This window comes from Castor canadensis, chromosome 10, assembly GCF_047511655.1.
Source record: "Castor canadensis chromosome 10, mCasCan1.hap1v2, whole genome shotgun sequence".
NCBI classification, from domain to species: Eukaryota; Metazoa; Chordata; class Mammalia; order Rodentia; family Castoridae; genus Castor; species Castor canadensis.
This window is the reverse complement of record NC_133395.1, coordinates 9233451-9254008: the sequence shown is the minus strand read 5'-3', so window position 1 is coordinate 9254008 and position 20558 is coordinate 9233451.

The following is a 20558-nucleotide window of genomic DNA, read 5'->3' as shown; positions in this document are numbered from 1 at the left end:
CCAAAAAGGGACTTATGGGAGACAGGATTGCAGGACAGGGGCAAAGACAAATGCCATCGCTTCAACCAGAGCGCAGCATCCAGGAGCCAATCAGCCAGAGGTGGAGAAGGAAGCCCAACCAAGGAAGGCACAATGCCCTCAGAAGTCCCAAAGTAACTCAGTGCGATGAGCCACCTTACAATGGAGACATCTAGATCACACTGTTTGCATCATCAATCTATGGGAAGTGGTGAAGGAAATATTGGCAAAGGTAATATTTGAGGATAACAGTAAAGGGTCAGAAAATAAGATTCGTAGTCATAGAAAAGAAATACAGTTTAGTTCTAGAAAGCATTTGTAACAATAAGCCCAAATAAATGTATATAAGCCAGGCACAGTGGAGTGGCTCACACCTGTAATCCTAGCCATTCAGGAAGTCAAAAGCATCATGGTCCAAGACCAGCCCTGGCTAAAAACAAAAACAACAACAACAACAAAAAACCCCATAAGACTCTACCTGAAAAATAACCTAAAGCAAAAAGGGCTGCAGAGCACTTTCCTGCTGGTGAGGGGTGGTGGGGGGAGGATGTTTGGTGCCAAGGGGAGGAGGTTTGGGGAGAGGGAAGGGTATAGGAGGGTGAATATGGTGGAGGGAGGAAGGAATGATAGAGGAGGTGAATTCAAGTATGATATATTTGATATATTGTAAGAACTTTTGGAAATGCCACAATGTACCCCCACTCAGCACAACAATTAAAAAAAAAAAAAAAGAACAAGGACCTGGGTTCAAGCCCCAGTACTACCAAAAGCCAAATTCACAGATTATACTTTAAACAGAAACACAATTACATTAACTGTGCCTTTTGTTTTATGCCAAACTGAGTTTACCACAAACCTTTCCAAGATATGTTTAGTGGAAGAATTAAGTCATTACAGTATTTATGCTACAGTATACTGCAGTTAGCTAGGTCTTTCAAAGAATATCTCTTAATTATTCATTTTTAATGGCCACATGAGTTCAGGTCCTTGAAATGGTAAAAGGAGGGCAAATTTAAAAAGGATTCACCAACTTTTCTTAAATAAAAGGAGGCTTCACCAACTTTCCCATCTAGGAAGCTATAAATCGAGAGTAATAAAGATTGATTAACCTTGACTGGAGAATACTCCCACAGAGCTTGAAATAATTTTGTGTAGGAGAAGAATAATACAGTTGACTAATGATCTCATAAGTCCAAATATAGAAGAACTGGAGGTATCTATAGGTTTTTCCTTGTTTGGAGCACAGCTCTGCTCCTTGCTCTCTGAAGGAAATCTATATTTATAAGCCACCAGATCTGGTCTGTCAAACCTACTTTTAGTTTTGGTGGCTGACTGACATCCAGATGACATGAGCAGTTTTAACAAGTGAGTATATAAATAACTGTATGCAAGTTAAGAGTTTTGTTTGTTACCAGATTTTTAGAAGAAAATCATAAATTTCTTAATATTAACATATCAGTACAAGACTAAATTTGGATCTGTGTGCCTCATAGTGAGATCAACAGACACTCAAATGTGTTTTATTTTCTATTGAGAAATTTGACAGCTTGAGAACCAAACAAAATTACTATTAACTCTCTAGGTACCCATTTTTATCTCTAAAAATACCTCTTCACTCTTTTCCATGATTGAGAATTAGAATTTTTTGTGCTTAAAATTATCACAGTATGAAAATAATTCCATTCATTTAGATATTAATCTAGTAAGCAATGGCCTTTGAACTTTGCTGTAAAAATAATGATGTTTTTCTATGAAAATAGAGCAATGAAACCTGTTGAAATTCTTCTAAGAAGCAGGGAGGAGGAAGAGGGAAAATGATGGAGAGGATAAATCTCACTGAGATATATTGTAAAAATACATGTAAATATCACAGTGTCTCCCCTGTACAATTATTATATGCTAATAAAGATGAACAGTAATGCATTAAGCATTTTTGACAGGTTGAATAAATTAAAATAACTAGTATACCTATAGTCATTGCACTTGGGGCATTTAGATCAGAGATTTGAAACCTGGAGACTCCACATGGGCTCCTCAAGTATGGGAGGTCTGCCTCAAGTCATTGCTCCTAAAAAACTGCCACTTTTCCATAAACTAGGAGCAGTTTGAGAGGTGGGGTTTCTCTTATCCTCGTCTCAAGAATGGACCCAGTCAGTGAAGGAGAAATATGCATAACTGCTGTACATTGGAATGAATCCAAGAGTTCCCTATAAATGAAGAAACTCTCACATCAAAAGCTTTTCTGAAAAAGAAAGTGAATGATGGAACAGAGGAACAGGACCTAACCTCTATCCAAACTTAGTTGTAAGCATTACTGTGGAATCTGAATAGTTGTAATGGATTCAATGTATCATCTTTACCAAAACAAGAGGGGAAGGAACTTGTGTGAAAATCTGCATATCATCATGGCAGTTACCTCAAACTTTAGCTTCATAGTTCATACTTAATAGGGAGAAAAGGTGAGGATGAAGGTGAAGAATTATTGATTTAGATGACTCAATAAAGTATATTCAGATGCTTCTATGAAAGCCAAGGTGCCCTACTGACCCAAAAGATTCAGCCTGAGAAGATCCTGACTTTTCACACACCTATGTTGAGAAAAAGAAAGAAAGCTGTCTTGGTCTTCTAATTAGCAACAGAGTCGAGTTTCTAAAGAAGAGAAATGGAAAATTCACAGAAGAAGGAATTTCCCAGTTCATGTTCTGGGCCTGACTCACTGATTGATGAATTATCCTTCCTACTTAACTTTCTTGTTCCTCAGTGTCCTAATTGATATATGAATAAATAATTCCTGTTTCGTATCTGTTGGTGTTATGTGATGTTTAAATGGAAAAAATGTGGATGAAAGGCCTTTGTAAGCTGTAAGGCACTATATAAATATGGTGATTATTATCCTTTCCTCAAAAAACTAGTATAGTGCCTAAATATACTAGATTCTAAATATTGTGTATTGAATGAATGAATGATCAAATGAGAATTGACCTGCTATCTCTATCTCCAGCCCCACCCAGTGAGTCAACTTTTATAGACTGAAAGTAATGTCCACAGCATGCTAAGAAGAACCTTCTTAGTTTTTTAAATGAAGTAATTTTTAACTGAAAAGCAATTGTATGTATTTATAATGTATTATGGGGCATTTAGACATATGTATACATTGTAGGATTATTAAACCAGTCTAGTTAATGTATTTATAATTTCACATACTTATCATCGTTTTGTGGTAAGGGGATTTAAAATCTCTTCTGGGGTTGGAGGCATGCCTTAAGTGGTAGAGCACTTACCTAGCAAGCACAAGGCACTGATTTCAAACCCCAATACCACCAAAAAAAAAAAAGGTACTAAGTACAAAGTTCATAATCAATTCAAGAAGATTTAAGTCTTACCCTTGAAAGTATCCTTTAGATAAAAGTACAAATCTAAAAGAGTATGTAAACTCTCAGTGCTCCTGTATTTTTCATGGTTTTTAGAAAAGGAAGTTGCACATCTTAGATGCCTTAAGAGTATTTTCAAGGCGATACTGGAAAACGGAGCATGCCATGACATAGTACTTATCTAGCGGGGATAGAACTATGGGTGATTAGTCTTTTTCTTTTGGTTTTAACTTATGAAAAATAAATTAGTATTTAGAGGACAGAATAGGAGAGAGAAAGAGAAAAGAGGGAATCAAATGGAGAAAAGAAAACTTTACACCTGGTTTGGACCAGCTTCCTTTCATAGGCCTGAAGAGTTAGCAGTCAAAACTCTGAAGTTTTTTTTATCTAATAACCAAGGTTAAGAAAGATAGGTGAAGGGGCTGCTGGAGTGGCTCAAGTGGTACAGCACCTGCCTAGCAAGTGTGAGGCCCTGATTTCAAGCCCCGCTACCACAAAAAAAAAAATGACAAGGTGAAGATTGATAGACAGCAAGTTGCCCCTTAATATTCAGGTTTGTAGAGGTTTAAAACTAGGTTGAAATATATGCTTCATTGCTTACTCTGATGACTTGAACATGTCACTTAACCTCATGTAGATGTCCCTGCGTCTCTAGAAACAGAAATAATAGGACCATATGTTAAACTCTCCTAAAAAGCAATGTGAACCATCCCAAGAAGCAAAAGACCTAAAAAAAAAAAAAGAAAGAAACACAAAGGGCAAATACCACAGGAAGAAAGGTTTGAATTAATTGGTTATCAGAATCACAAATTAAAACAATCAGATCTGTCTGTTCAAAACTGTAGAACAGCCGAATCATTTAGAGATAATCATCTTATTTGACCTTTTCTGTTCCATTTGTATCTTTCTAAGGGAGAAATAAGCAAGCAGAAGCAAACAAACATTCTAACACCACTGTTGGTTTGATACATCTTTTAGCTCAATTTTTCCTATGTTGTCATGAATTCTGTGTGTTTTTTCATCTTCTGTCATATCTCAGGTCACCATTCCAGCATTTTCAGCAGAAGTCTGCTGGGTCTAATTTACCATGAGTAATTCAGGCATCCCCAGGAACAAAATTAAACTTTACCAACCACCTACCAAGGAGTTCAGAGAAGCCTGGCTTGTAAAGGCAGACCCCAATCAGAAGGTGGCACTATTGCAAAGCCAATGCTAAATTAAAAAAAAAATTGAAATCAAATTTCTAGCACTTGCTTATATGCATGCTTAAACACACAAACAAAGACATTAGGCCAAAGTTCATAGGGATAAAAGAATCAATAAAGGTGTACTCATTGATGATAATTGTAGTGAATTATGATTATAAAACTGATTATGTATTTTTAAAGTTTTCCACCATAATAACAGCATGCTTCCCTTCAGAATTTTTGGAGGATCTGCATTTCTTATTCAGCAGTTACTTCAGTTCATATAAGTTATCTTCCTATTAACTTTACTGAGAGATTTGCTGAATGAGTTTTTCCTACATTTTTTACCAGTTGGTTAAATATTACAGATGATGCAACTAATGTCCACCACATAGCACAGTCCAATTTGTCACTGGGTTACTGTGATATCAGGCTTTACATTGCTAATCAGTTTGCAAATATAAATGTGGACACATTAAACCTTTCTATCAATTTTTTCAACTGTCTTTTTGGAATAGGAGCAATTATTTTCAAGAGTCATTTTAGCCTACTGCCCAAATTTTTGCTATTGGAGTTATATTAAAATTCTTATCATGAGTTGTATGCCTCTTTACTTTGCAAGTCTTTCTTTTTTTGTTGTTGTGCTGGTGGAACATTGTGGCATTTCCAAAAGTTCTTACAATATATCAAATATATCATATTTGGATTTACCCTTTCCATCATTTTCCCGTATTCCCCCTCCTCCTTCCCAGAATAGTTTCAACAGGTCTCATTTTTCCATTTATACACATGTGTACACAGTATTTACTATTCACTATACCTATGTTATGAACAAACTGCAAGCAATATTTTCCAGTCCAGTTTCTCCTTTTGGTCCAGTGCGGAATAATGTGAATGGGAACAGGCAGAACTAACATTTATCTGAACATGCACCTATATCAGACTCTGATATTTCCAGTCTCTTAAAATATGACCCCTATGTTGTGAAGTAAACATAGTCATCACTTTTTTACAAATGAAAAAATGAGGTAATTTACCAAGGTACCATAGCCAGTAAGCAACAGACAGAATTTACACTAAGTCCATCTGGATTTAGGATGTTTTAGTGCATCAGGTTGCTTTTCTGGTCAACTTTCTGTATTTATTCTTACTGGTTTATGAGTAAGCAATTACTACTTACTAGAATGACCAAAATAAAATAAACTTAGAGCATGAGAAAAAATTGAAAAGGATAGAATATAATTCAAACTACAATGCCTACAGAACAGATAAATTCAGAAGTTTCTCAGCTAGAAACTCAGAGGACCACAGTCTCAGGAGGTTATAGAAGAGCAGTCTCAATTTGGATGTGAGAGTCTTTTCATAAAGGACCTCTTTTCTCATGGCTGAGAAGAAAGAAGTCACCTTGGCTGGCTGGGGAGCATACTGAGTTCACATCCCCACATTCCTCACATTGCTGGACAATAAACACAAGACTGGGAGTTTCTTAAGAAAGGGATTCTCTTCTTCCCTGCTATGCCCATCAGAATATTTGGCAGATGACAGGTGGCCTGTAAATATTTGTTGAATGATCTAATACTTCAAACAACCCTAAAGAATGCATTTACAATGTCCCACCATGTCATGATAACAGAAAAATTGAGGATCCAGATTTCATTCCTAATTTTGTTACTAACAGCACCTACTTATCGAGCACTTACTTCATACCAATACTATCTAGTGCCTCATGTGCAGCATCTTACTTAAGATACAACAGTTTCTGAGGACCATTGGCTCCCTGTTAGAGAGAGTGGTGGTGGAAACACTGACACGTTCTCTCTTGGTGAGCTAAAATGTCAATGGCATCACTCATTCCTCTGGTTCTAGAAAAGCCACCCATTTGACAGTTGTCACACTCTTTCCTCTCCCTACCAGCACATAACAACTTCTTGACTCCAAAACTGTATTCAATTATCCCTTCTCCATGTGTCCTACACCTAGCTCCAACAATTACTATTGCTCCATTATTTAACTACACTTAGTTCTGGTAATTATTAATATTTATTACTTAACTATACCTAGTTTCAATAATTACTAATGCTTCTTTAACTACACCTAGCTTCAGCAATAACTGTTATACCATTACTAAATGAAAATACAGGAAAATTCTACTTATAATTTCTATAGACTTTAATACAAATTTTGTTCTACAGACCAATATTGATAAATTGAGCCCTTATCTCTTATTTCATTTGTAAGTACTCAATGCTTTGTTTATTTATGCTGGCCACCTTCATGAAAGGAGTTTCAAAAGAGAACATGTCTTAAAATTGGGTAAACAAATAAAAAAGTGTGTCAAAAGACACTATTAGAGATTTTTTTAAAAGGCTATATAATGCAGGCTAATTTGAAATAGCTTGACACAGAAGACCATACTTACAAGATTTGAACAAAGAAAGTGAGGAAGCAAGGCCAGGGAAATACCTAGGGGCAAAGCATCACAGACCCAGAGGGAACAAACCTGTCCGTACAGTAGCTATGTGGCTGTTGGACTGAAGCCAAGTGAACAGAGGAAGATGCTAGAAGTCATTGTTAGGAGAGGGGGACAGAGGCACAGTTAGGACCTTTAGCACGATAAAGCACTTCAGCCTTTGTCCTAAGTAAGAAGGACAGCTTTCACAAAGTCTCAGGTAGATAAGCAACAGGATTTCAGTTGTTTTGCAATAGGACAATCTGACCACCACGTGAGAGTAGAGTGAGTCAAAGACTACCTCGAGGAGACCAGTCAGAAAGTATGATTGATTCCACCACCGTTTATAAAAATTTGGCAACGCTCCCTAAGGGAGGATGATACAGTCAGTGTTCAGTGCTCAATATCCATGTGTTCCATATTTGCAAGTTCATCTGCTCCCTAAAATTTATGTAACTCCAAAATCAGCATCCAAGTTAGACAAAAAATTTGAGTTGTCCAATGGACAAGTTCCCAACTGAGATCAAACAAGGTAATACTCTGCCTTATATTTTTATCTTCCATACCAAAACCAAGTGTCCTTTCCAAGTTCTATTTACTGCCATGGTTTTCCTTTTGCAATTTTTTAGTATTTTTATGGGTTATTTAAAATGGCCCCCAAGTATAGTGTTGATGTATTCCCTGGTGTTCTTAAATGCAAGAAGGCTGTGATGTGGCTAGTGGGAAAAATACATGCATTAGAAGAGCTTCATTCAGGCATGAGTTCTAAGTGCCACCAGCGGTTAGTTCAATGTTAACAAATCAACAACGTGGTACATCCAGAAAAAGAATGAGGAAACTTGTTAATCTGTATATAAGGCCAATCCAGAAAAAAACTAAAGTTAATACCTGTAATATGAGATAAAGCTATGGAAAAGACAGAGGCCAAATTTGTGAGTTGATGCCCACTGACTACAAAGCCTACTAGACAGTATTATTTTGAGGCTGAAAGCCAAAGAAATTTAGGTCATGTTACCCCGGGCAGGGAAAGCACTAAACCCTTCTCAGGCAGCACTGTGTTGGCTTGTTGCAAAGGCCATATGGCAGGAGAAATGTTAAGCTCAGCTATGGGGCAAGTTCTGTGACTCAGGAGACTGAGGAAGAATTTAGAAACAGCTGCTGGAACAGATGACTTTGCGAGGTTGAAGAGGTCACTCTTCTTGAGTCACCCGACCTGAAGCACCTGATTTGGGACTGCATTGTCCTACAAAGCTGCTGCCCATGGTGTTTGTCTCCAACTGCGCTCAGTGAAGCAGCTCAGAATGATACAGATATGCAACCTGTCTCTTCACTAACATGCTGGGTGTGTTGCTCTTTATGCATATCGTTCCCCATTGGTGCATGGCTTTCAACAGCCCTAAGAATGTGGGTGGTGTGTTCTCTGCCTCAGGCTCTAGGACATAGTTCAACTATGAAGGGCCCTCATAGTTAATCTCTTCTACTCATCACAACATACAAAGAAACTATACCTGGTTTCTTCCAAAAAAATTTTTTTATTTCCTCAAAGTCTTCCTTAATCCTATGGAACAAGAAGCTGCCATTGGGTAAGTCCCAGGATAAGGGAAGCTTTCGCTGCTACTCCCCCAATATAAAAATATCTGTTGAGTATTATGAAGAAGGCATTTGTGAAAGAACACTGATGAAACTGACTTGTTTTATGGAAATGTTGGCAAATGGTGTTCTGCTAGTGAGAATGTTGTGACCAGACATTCACAGTAAACTGACCCTGTATTTTTTAACTTAGGAGCAATTGTTCAGCATTTACTAATTCAGAGTTGACTATGACCTTATACAGTACAACTGCTGTGAATAATAAGAATCAGCTGTACATTTCTGTTTCGTTGAACTCAGGTATACTGATGCTCTGACAATGTAATGAAAGCAAAGGTGGCACGTTTTATGTCCACATAGAGCTTTTCAGAGCCATGATGTCACCCACTGTGCTCACTTTCCCTCAGCTGTATGGTTAGGCAGCATTGTGCTAGTCTATAGTTGCTCAAGCCAGAGCCTGAACAGAAGATGTCAGGGAATGAGTAATGATGATTGTGACAGAGAGAGAGAACATGCTGTGGCCACTAAGACTTGAGAGATGACTTTGACTACAACCTAACCTAGCGTATCCTGAGAGAGAAGGTGGCTGTGTGATTTAGACAGTACATCATGGTGACTTGGATGGAGAAGTTAGTGGAGGTGGGAAATGATCAGGTTGAAGACAGAGCCAACAGACTGTGCTGACGCATTAGACGTAGGACCAGAGAGTGAAGAGACAAGGCCGGGAGAATGTTTCACATCACTGAGAAGAGGAGTGTGTGCTGGAAGAATGAAGTCTGGGGAGGGTCTGCAGTGACGTTTGCAGCATGTAAGGTTTGATATTCCCATTAGATATCCAATGGAGATACAAAACAGGCAGTTGGAGTTTGGGTGAGAAGTCCAATTGTAGATTCAAATTTTGGTATCTTCAGGATGCAAATGTTACTTAAAGTTGGCTATTCATGGTGGTACGTGCCTTTTGAGGCAGGGCTATGCAAAAGCTGGAGATCCTATCTGAAAAACAAACTAAGGAAAAAAATGGCTCAAATGATAGAGCATCTGCCTAACAAGCACAAGACCCCAAGTTCAATGCCCAGTACTGTCAAAAGAAAAAGAATTACTTAAAGCCACACAACTATATTTCATCAAGTGAGTTCAGTGTAGATAGATCGTCTTAGAGCTGGCGTCAAGGTCAGACAACAAGGAGGAACAAGCAAAGAAGACCAAAACAGGGAAACAGGAAGACTCCAGGAGAGAGTATTGTTCTGAAAACCAAAGAAAGAAAGTCTGTCAAAGAGGAAACTGCTTGGCTCTGTCAAATATTGCTGATAATAGCCAAGTGAAATGATGAGAAACAACCTTTAGCTTTAGCAGTATGGAGGCCCTTGGATGAATATTTTCAACAGAAAAACCAAATGCTAGTTGGGTTCCAAGGAAATCTAGTTTCAAAGGAAATTTTTAGTTTCCAGTTTCAGAACGTAATCTCAGAGTTCTTAAGAAAACAGGAAGAGTTAAAGTGTAGAAAACTGACAGAGCTTAAAATTATGCCAGCTGACAAGGAAGATATGTTCCCAAGGTCCAGCCACAGTATCACACATCAGAGAAGAGAAGGATAGATTTGAAGCTGAGAGGCAATAAGTCGATAACTGGTACATTACCTAATGGAATTAAAATAATTTTAATGAAATCTTCCAGTTTTAATTCTCCGTACTACAGAGCTGTCTTAGAACCAAGAACAGCAAGTAAGTACTATTGAGCTCAGTGTTCCCCAAACCTCACAGATGGTAAGAATCACCTGGAATGTTTGTTTGTAGAACAGATTATTGTGGACTTCTCGGAGACATCCTGATTTAGTAGGTCTGGGTGGAACAGTCTGTATTTTTATTAAGATTCAACTCCTTAGGCAAGTTTGGAGACACTGACTAAGAAAATATTTTTCTTAGTATTCAAGTGATAACTGCCTCCTGATTTTAATATGTATATGGTGTGTATACATGTGTATTAAATATATACACATATGTGCATGCATGTATAGATGTAATTTTGTTATATTTTGATTGAAATTAATATGTATGCAAAATCTTTGAGAAACTCATTAGCTATTAAATAAAGGCTTTCATTTTTTAAAAAGTCTCTTCTCTCATTTTTACCTTCTCCCTGATTCCTTCTATTTATTCCAAATCCACCCAGAACACGCCAAAAAGCTAATGAATTTATGGGGAACTGGTTTCTTCTAAAGAGGAAATAGTGATAGTTTCAGAAGGCTAAAGAATTTTCAGTCTGGTGCTCCAAAAGTGCCACCCAGTTCATGTGACTATGTACCCACATGGACACACACACACACACACACACACACACACACACACACACACACACACTCAGTGACTTTTTATAACCAAATATCCATGTGACATTCTTTTATTAAATGGAAAAAGAATAGTGCAGCAAGATCAGACATACATTTCATTAAAATAAATTCTAGCAACAGTAAAAACGTATTTGTCCATATTGTTTCATCAATTATAAATTTTTATTTATCTCAAGGAAACAGAATTATCAGTTCCCTTTATTATATGCCTAAATTGATGTTTTAAAAGAATGTCTTGCAAACTTGATAGTCTTTCAAAAAATAGTCTACTTTAAGTCTGATCTTGAAGGGGTGGAATTCTGATCTCTTTTTGAGTCTCTACCATATATCAGCAACATGATAATAGTAGCGATTCTGTATTGCTTCTGTGAAAGGTATATTTCTCGTTTAATGCATATAAAATCCTCAGAGCTAGAGCTGGGGAAACGAGGCCTTGTTAAAGGTCAAGAAGCTGATCAGTGGCCGAACTAAACCCAGAGGACAAGGTCCTTCAACTTGGCCTAATGCTTTGCACCCATACTTCCTCCCTCTCTTGCTCAATTCAGGCTGTGTAAGATTATTGTTTGGATTGGCCTTTAATTGGAATCCTAAGACTAACATGTTTTTCTAGAACCCTGAGTGTGGACAGGACTTATGAAATCTCGTGCAGGTGCTACAAAAGACAACAGCCCCAGGTAGGCAGATCCAGGCCTAACCCAGTGGAGACACCCAAGGCTTTCTGAGGTGCTTCCTGCAATGACGCCATGGAGGGCAGACACTACACTTTGAACAATGCCTTCACTGTCCCACTTAATACATATGTTGTCATCAATCATCATGGTGACTAAGATGATTAGTGGTCAGAAAACTTCAGTGGGAGGTTTTTTTTTTTTTTTTTTTTTTGAGGTATTGGGGCTTGAACTCAGGGCCTATACCTTCAGTCTCCACCAGCCCTTTTTTGTGATGGAGTATTTTTGAGAAAGGGTCTCCTGGACTATTTGCCAGGAGCTGGCTTCAAACTGCAATCCACCTGATCTCTGCCTCCTGAGTAGCTAGGATTACAGGCGTGAGCCATGGCGCCAGGCATCAGTGGGAGTATGGTTTTGCTGGTTAATATACATCGGGCATTGGGGTGAAACAAAATAAATACAATAGTATAGTTTAGATCTTAAGCGTTCTCTCAAAGGCCCATGTGAATCAATAGGATCGGTCTCCAGACTCCCAATCCTGTTGGTACTATTGAGAGACAGTGGAACCTTGAGAAAATATGACATAGTAGGAGTTTCTAAGGTCATTGGATCATGCTCTTGAATGGGATCAGGGGACTGCAGTCCTGTCTTCTTTCCCTCTTTCACTTCTTGACCATGAGGTGAGTGGTTTTGCTACAACACCAAGCCTTCCTGACATCATGTACCATGAGCCAAAAGCAATGGACTGAGACCTCTGAAACTATAGCTGAAATAAAACTTTTCTCTTTATAAATTGATTATCTCAGGTATTATAGTAACAGAAAACTAATATGCCCTGTTCTCATTAAAGCTTTTTTACATCAGAGAAAATTCCCAATTAAAAAAAGTAAGATTGTTTAATGCAAGAACACAAAGGAATGACATGTTAACTCAGAAGCAGAGACTACTTGGGCCTGGGCTGTTCTAGGAGTAGAGCAACAGAGTAGTCCTGCGTCAGTGGTGGCCATGAGGCTGCAGTAGGCCTGGTAATCTGGCTTTATTAAACCTTATTCTAAGCCTCTATCACATACTACATGCCTATCTTCTTTCTATCTGCCTCAGGCAAGAAGTTCACTCTTGGTCAATTACCTATTGCCAGAAAGAAGGTGGCTTACAGCCTTCCTGCCCATTTACCAGGAACCACGTGTTGAATTTCTGTAATGATGGGAATGGAATTTACATAAGCTACATACGAAAAATCTGACTTTATCAAAACTGAAGTAAATGAAGATTTTTATTACCTGGAAGGTTTGTGTTTTAGAAACACCATACTTGCCAGCTTTACGAGTTATTTAAAAACAAACCCACAGGATTAAATAAAAAAATAACATGCCCAAACAAATTAATAGTATGCATGAATAAAAAGAAAGAATAATGCTATGCTATGTAATAATACTCATCAGGAAGTATTACAGAGTAAAAAACAAAGTTCAAGAGACTAGAATACTATACTATGCTGCCATTTGTGTACAAAGGGTACACAATATATAATATATATTTGTATATACAATATATAAACACACAGATAATTGCCTGTTCTTTGTATGTATAAGACATTTCTGGAAGGATATACAATTTAAAGAAGGCTAAAAAATGTCTACTTTTCAAGCTGAGATGTCTCCTTGACAACTCTATCTTCCTATGGTACTACAAATAATAATGCTATCCTATTTTTCTAACTTATAAGAACACCAAAGCAATAGAGCTGGAGAGACTATGAATTCAGTAATAACCTAATAATGTAAATATCTGAATATTAAAATAAGTTAGGTGAATGCACAAAGATTTGAAAACTTATTCTGAGTTAGAAGCAGTGTGTAAAATAATTGGTAGTATAGAACACAATTCTTTACCCAGGAAGGACAGGGAACAATTCAAATACTCTTCATGAAACACTGATAGGCTAGGTGGAATGTAGCTGAAAAGTCGGACTCTGAGGTGACCTGGAATATTTGCTATACTATCTCTCTAGCAGGTCATCATGAGCAGATGCCCCTTACTATCTGTCTAGCAGTTTATATATGGATAGTGACCCCAGAGGGAGGTATGCTTCCTTTCATAGTTATCACATTATCTTTGTTTCACAAGAATGAAAACAAACAGAACATCAATGACGGGGTGGTAATAATCAAGAATGTTCAAGTATCCTGCTTATTGTTTCTTCCACAGACTTCAAATTTGTGTCCACCCAAAATTCATACCTTGAAACCTAATTTCCCAAAGAGAAGGTATTTGAGGGTGGGGCCTTTGGAAGGTAATCAACTCATGAGATGGAGTCTTTATGAATCAGAATAGTGCCTTTATAAATCAGGAAGCCCCAGAGACTTCTCTCAACCCTTCCTGTGTGAGACCACAGTGAAAAGACAGCAACGTGCAGATGAGGAAGTGAGCCCTTCTAAGATACTGAATTTGCCTAAAACTTGATCTTATACTTCCTGGCCTCTAGGAGTATAAGAAATAGCCTTCTGTTATTTATAAGCTACACAGTCTATGGTATTGTTTTTGATAGCAGCCCAAATAGATTAAGACTGTTCCTTTGAGCACATGATGGAATTGTTCTTTCCTGCCCCCTTGAACTTGGCTTTGGTCAGTGGAATGCAAGCAGAGATCAGAGGAGATAGAAACTTCAAGAGTTAGTGAATACTTCCCCCATGTTCTGTTTCTTCTGCCGTGGTAACCAGCTGCAATACAGAAGTGCCTGATCCTTCCACCTGAATCCAAGAGTGAAAATAACTTGGGACAAAGCTCCTAGTGGACCTGGAATGGAGATGTCATGACTGAGAAATGTCTTTTATAGCGCAGAAACTTGGGGTTCTATGTTGCTTAGTGTGACCTCTCCTGACAAAGAGATTCAAAGCAATTCTTTACTGAAGAGCCAGTGAATATTTTGCAGCTAGTGAAGAATGCAGAAAAGGGCATAGAACTGGTCCTTGTGCCCTTGATGGAGCTCTCACCTGTGTGTGCTACACACAGAGGAAAACTTGCTACCTTAGACCTCCTTCTGCCTGTCCTAAGACTTACCATCTGCCTTACACTAACAATTAAGCCCATCTGCCTTGTACTTTTCTTATGTCTTTAAATCTGAAGGTTCTAACATCCTCTGGCAGCCAATTGATTTTCTGTTGGGTCCAGTTTCTACTGGCTCTGCAGAGAGAAGAGGTGAACCTCTGGACCCATGGACAGCTGGTCAGAATTCTTGTCAGGAGGAGAGAGAAAAAGCAGCTCTGGTCCCACAGATGAGAGAAGCGATGTAAGACTTTGTGGACTATAGTTAGTTTACCTCCACCAAATACAGTATCTAAAATTAATCTGAAGCTAATACACTCCAAGTATTAGCTTTGTTTCAAAGGCACCTATCTTTCCTACATGAAAAATACATATTTCTCCTATTCACATAACATTGGCTCTATTTCTTATTTCCTAATAACCCTAACCTTACTAGGCTAAGAGTGCATTTTCCTTCTCTCTGTCCTGGAAGACATTTTAAAAACTTTCTTCCATTAACTGACAATAAAGTACATCATTTTGAAATTGATTTAAAGTTTTTTTCCACTCTGACTACAAAGAGGTCAGCCTGAGACATGAATCATGCTGCAGCTGGTGCCGCCAGCACATCCAGCAGCTGGTGCCGCCAGCACATCCAGCAGCTGGTTGCTCACTGCATGCTGTCTCCCTTGTTGGCTCTGCTAAAACATGGACAATTTAAAGCCCAGAAGGAGGCTGTATAGATAGTGGCTAACTTCACCACAGGTACACTGACCCATTGCTCCAATTTGTTTGGAATAGAGTCTTGGGGCAACTGGTGAATCTACTTATCACCCTGGATATTAAAATTGTTCTTGTCATCCTCAGTGTCATCTCTTTTGTCCTCTAGTTGCAGAGAGACTAAAAAGGAAAACTTTGTCTTTATTATCATTATTATTGTTGTTGTTAGAGACAAAAGTCTCACTATGTAGCTCAGGCTCACCTGTACCTCACTACATAGCCCAGGTTGGCCTAGATCCTCCTGCCCCAGTCTCCTGAGTGCTAGGGTTACACGCATATACCACCACACAGGAAAAAAACCTGTCTTCTTTAGAGGAGCTCTTTGGGATGGATAGAAGTGAGTCCCTACAACTCATCGAGAATTTGCAGACTGGTTGCACTGTTCTGAACATCCTTGAGAAACTTACTGGCAAAGAAGATGGTGACATAGTTTTCCCATTCCAGGACCAAGACTGTGACTTCATAAAGCACTTAATAAAAAAAATAGCAAAGCCCCATGACTTCTAAGAGGATAACCAAACACTAAAGGATAACTTAAGAAGCAGCACTCCTGTATCTCTGTGTATCACAAATGTAAAGCTTTGAAAATTTAATGTCCCACACTTTAAAAAAGAAATCAGGGTTTTCATTAACCTCTTTCCTCACAAACAAGAAAACTGAGGCACAGAGAAGTCCTCTCTTGTCCAAAATCACAAGCCAAGACAGAGCCAGGAATAGACTTCAGATTTCCAGACTTCCGAAGTCAGCTCTCCTCTGCCTCTAACACTGATGTCTACACAAGGTTAGACATGCATAGTCATTTGCCATTATTTCACCCCATCAGTCTATGGACTCCATAATCTTAATTTTTCAGAATTTTCTTTCTACTTTCCCTGTAATTCTGCATCACTGTCTAGCTTCCCATTAGTAAACTCTCTCACCTCAGAGAATGTGTCTGCTATGTTATACCTCAACTCCTATACACAAGTTTACAGATATAATCCCTCCCTTATGTGTAGGAGATACATTCTCAGATCCCCAGTGGCTGCCTGAAACCATGGATAATACTGAACTCTATACACTATACTGATAGCTGAGACTACTACTGAATGACTAATGAGCAGGTAGAATATACAGTGTGGGTACACTGGACAGACATGGCTCATGGCCCAAACAGGATCAGTATGATGAAATATTTCATCAGTAAAATTTATGAGTTGTTTATTTCTGGAATTTCCTGTTTACTATCTTTGGAATTTAGTTGACTGTAAGTAACTCAAACCAAGGAAAGTAAAACCACAGATAAAGGGAGATTGTTGTAGTCGTTGGTTTTTTTTTGTTGTTGTTGTTGTTTTTTGAGATAGGATGTCCCTGTGTAAGTTCAGGCTGGCCTCCAATTCATGATCCTCCTGCCTTAGCCTCCTAAGTGGTTGTGATTACAGATCACTAGACCTAGCTGAGACTACTGTATTGACAGATAAGTGGAACCTCAGTACTAAGAGCTAAAGGAGAAATCAGGGATGGGATGCTTATTAGGCTAATTTGCTTAACATTGAGAGATTTTAGATAATAAATTACTTAATTGCAGAATCTATATCTAATTTCTTTTTCTATCTGACTTTGGAGTAAATGACTGCTATGTAAGAAGGGAACAACTAGAATATATGCTCTCTGACCTATTACCACAAGTTTTCAGTTGGATTTCCACAAAGATGGATAATCCTGACATCAGTGTTTCCCAACCTCTCCTACATTGTTACACCTATAGAAAAGATAATATTTTCATGGAGCACTGGAGGAAATGGGTGAGGCTCCTTGCTGCCTGTAACAACCAACTCTGGAGGATCCACAGTCAAATTCTCAGGATGCCCTTGGATTGAGAAGATAAATACAGCTGGGAAGCTTTGCTTTATAAGAGATTTCTTGGGTACACTGTATAAATATTACTTATACACATATATAGAAACATATATTTTTATACAGTATTTTAGTCTGAGTCCTCCAAGAAGGAGCTATCAAGACAGAATTAAACAAACAAGGATTCTATTGGGGGGATGTGCTTTTGTGAGTTACAAGAAGGAGCTATCAAGACAGAATTAAACAAACAAGGATTCTATTGGGGGGATGTGCTTGTGTGAGTTAAAATAGTTGAGAGTCCACAAAGTCTGGCAGAGGCTTAAGACTGTGATGCAGATCTGACCTTGAGTGAAGAATAGAAGAAGAAAGGTTGAGTGGTAGAGTTCTAGATTACCATGCAGTCCAAGGAAGGCATAGCAAAATCTTTGGGGAGGCTGTGAGGTAAAGACTGCTGTTGAAGAAATTCCCCAACTCCCAGCAACTGACTGGCTCCAGCATCCCTGTTGCAATCAGTCATTGACTGGGAACCACTCGTAGGTGTGACCTTTCTGTAAATGCTGAGGAGGAAGCCCAGTAGTTGGGACATGTCTGATGCTTACACATCTCTACACAGTTTCAGGGATCTGATTTATGATGTTCTCTAGATGGTCTGATATAGCAATATTGTCTTTCCCTGCATGCATGCATTGGTTTGCAGCCTCAAATGGGACAGCTAATGGAAAATGGAGCATTAATAGTCTCTGACTCCACACTCACTTCCTGCTTTGATCAACGCAGCGTGGGAGTTTTTGTGCATTCAGCCCTTTATTTTACCTTATATAGGGTGACTGACACCTTTGCCAATTGATACTGTTCTGTCAGTTCCTTCCCTTCCTCCTCCTCCCATATCTAAGCCTTGTTTTACTTATCTATATTTGCATTGTTTCTTCCAAGTATCCCTACTTTTTTCCTCCCCATATCTCATGAACTGTCATGCTATGAAGTATCACAAACTGACTTAGCATTTAAAAATTGCCCTCTAGCTGGGGATGTCACTAAATCAAATGAGAAAGAAGTATGTACACATAACATGCAGAATAGTATAGCTTGAAGATAAAGAATAAATGACGTGCTATTGAGTCACAGTGATTTTGAGCATCATATAAAATATTAGTCTTCAAACTGTGGTTAAGAAGTCACAGATAATTCCAATACAATAAATTTCTGAGAGCTTAAAAATCCTATTCACTCTTTTCTAAACGAATGTGCCTATGGTAAAAGACCTACCTCTTCTCCTTTGTACCTCCTATTTCATGGCTGGGTCTTCCACTTTTTAGGGAGAGGGAGCCAATATCCTCAATCATATTGTGCGTGTGAAGCACATGTGACAGCTTCAGAAGCATCAAATAAAGGAACAATTTGAAATACCATCAGTAAAACCTTATTTAATCAAAGTCCAATATCCTATCCCGCACACCTTTTTTTTTAAATCAAGAATAATTGCTAAGACCACAATTCATAAAATAGTATTTTAAAAGATCCCAGAATTTACTATGAGTAACAAGTGCTAGGAAATGAACACTAAAGCATGACAGCAATATAGTGCTCTGCTGTGTTTCATGTTAAACTTTTAATTTGTCTCATTAAATCCACCTTTTCTCCAATTTAGGTAAAGGTTATAGCAAAAGATGACATTTGTTATATGAGTGCTTCATAAAATGGGAGTAGCTGTGCTTCTAAATCTTGTTAATGTCACCTTCGAGGTAAGTTACATAATACTTCTGTATCCTGGTTATGCTCCCTAAAAGGTTAGTAGCTGATGGTTCCAATTTTACAAGAGAAACAGTTATGAAAACCCTGTTCTCGTAACTATAGTAGCCCTGTCATTAATGGAAGTGTAACTTATTCATACCATTCATCTTTTTAAAAGCTACAGTTTCAATAATTTAAATCTTTTTTTCAATTTTTCATTCTGTAATTTTTAACTTTTTTTTTTTTTTTGCACTGCTAGGGATTGAACTCAGGGCCTTATGCATGCTAGGCAAACACTCTACCACTAAGCTATATCTCTAGCGCATGTTCTATTATTTTAAGTCAAAGTTTGAGGTTTATTCACATTGTTTTGAGGAACTTTTTTTCCCCTGCAATACTAGGTTTTGAACTCAGAGCCTTGTGCTAGCTAGGCTGGTTCTCTGCCACTTAAACCATGCTCCCAGCCCTTGCTTGATCAAATCTGTAATTGAAAGATAACTTAAAATAAAAAAAATACTGTTTCATGATTTTTTAAAAAATTAAATATTAATAGGCATACTTCATGATTGCATAAATGTTAATAGAAATATTTTAATGTGATTTCTATTTATATGGAAAATCATTTCCATAATATATGTAAATCACATTAAGATAAAATTTTGTGAAGAATTATTTCAAGAAAAAATTGTGATGTAAAGTATATGACTGATCTTAAGTGTTTGGGTATTTTATAAATAAATGATGGTAGTTATCAAAGAGTTACATTCAAGTGGATATGTTTAAATGAGCCATGTGAAAATTGCATTAAAGAATTCAAGTATTTATAATATGCCAGAAATCATGTCCTTTATAATTTTCTAAACTTATGACAAATACAGATGTCATCTTCAAATGTATAAAGAGACACATAATTTTGCTAAAACACAGCAAAAAAATAATAACCTGAAGAATACTGCTACAGGGGACTAATAAAAATTTTGACATTTCATTCCCCAATGGGTGGGGAATCAAGGCATAGTCTGGCAGTGTGTGTATATGGGGGCCAGGGAACAAAACTGTGTGGAAGAAAATATTGGGACCATGAAAACAGTAATAAAGCTTTTCAGTAACTTACTTTGTAACCCATGGCAGTGAGTTTTGTTTCCTCATCTGTCAAATGAAGTGATTGGACTATGGCTCATTTCAAACCTTGAGACATTTCATTCTATCATAATAGGCTCTATACTGATTGTCTCATGAGTTTCTCATTCTTTTATCCTTTCTGTTCAGGTACTGATAAAGTTCTTTTCTAGAGGTAATAAAACACAGCTGGAAATAGAAGGAAAACATTAACTTTTCTCCTTTTCCTCTCCACTAAAGAGAACATGCTTGTCTAACCTTAGGAAATAAATAAACGGTCAAGGAAATCAGCTGAAACCATTGGACGGTTAATAGATACTAAGAAATCAAGGAGGGTCTAAATCCTGTGGTTTGGAAACTGGCGTCCACACGCAGTCCATAGATAATCTATCCATAGATAGAACACAAGGGGTTCAAAAATTTGTGTTGGAGAAAAAA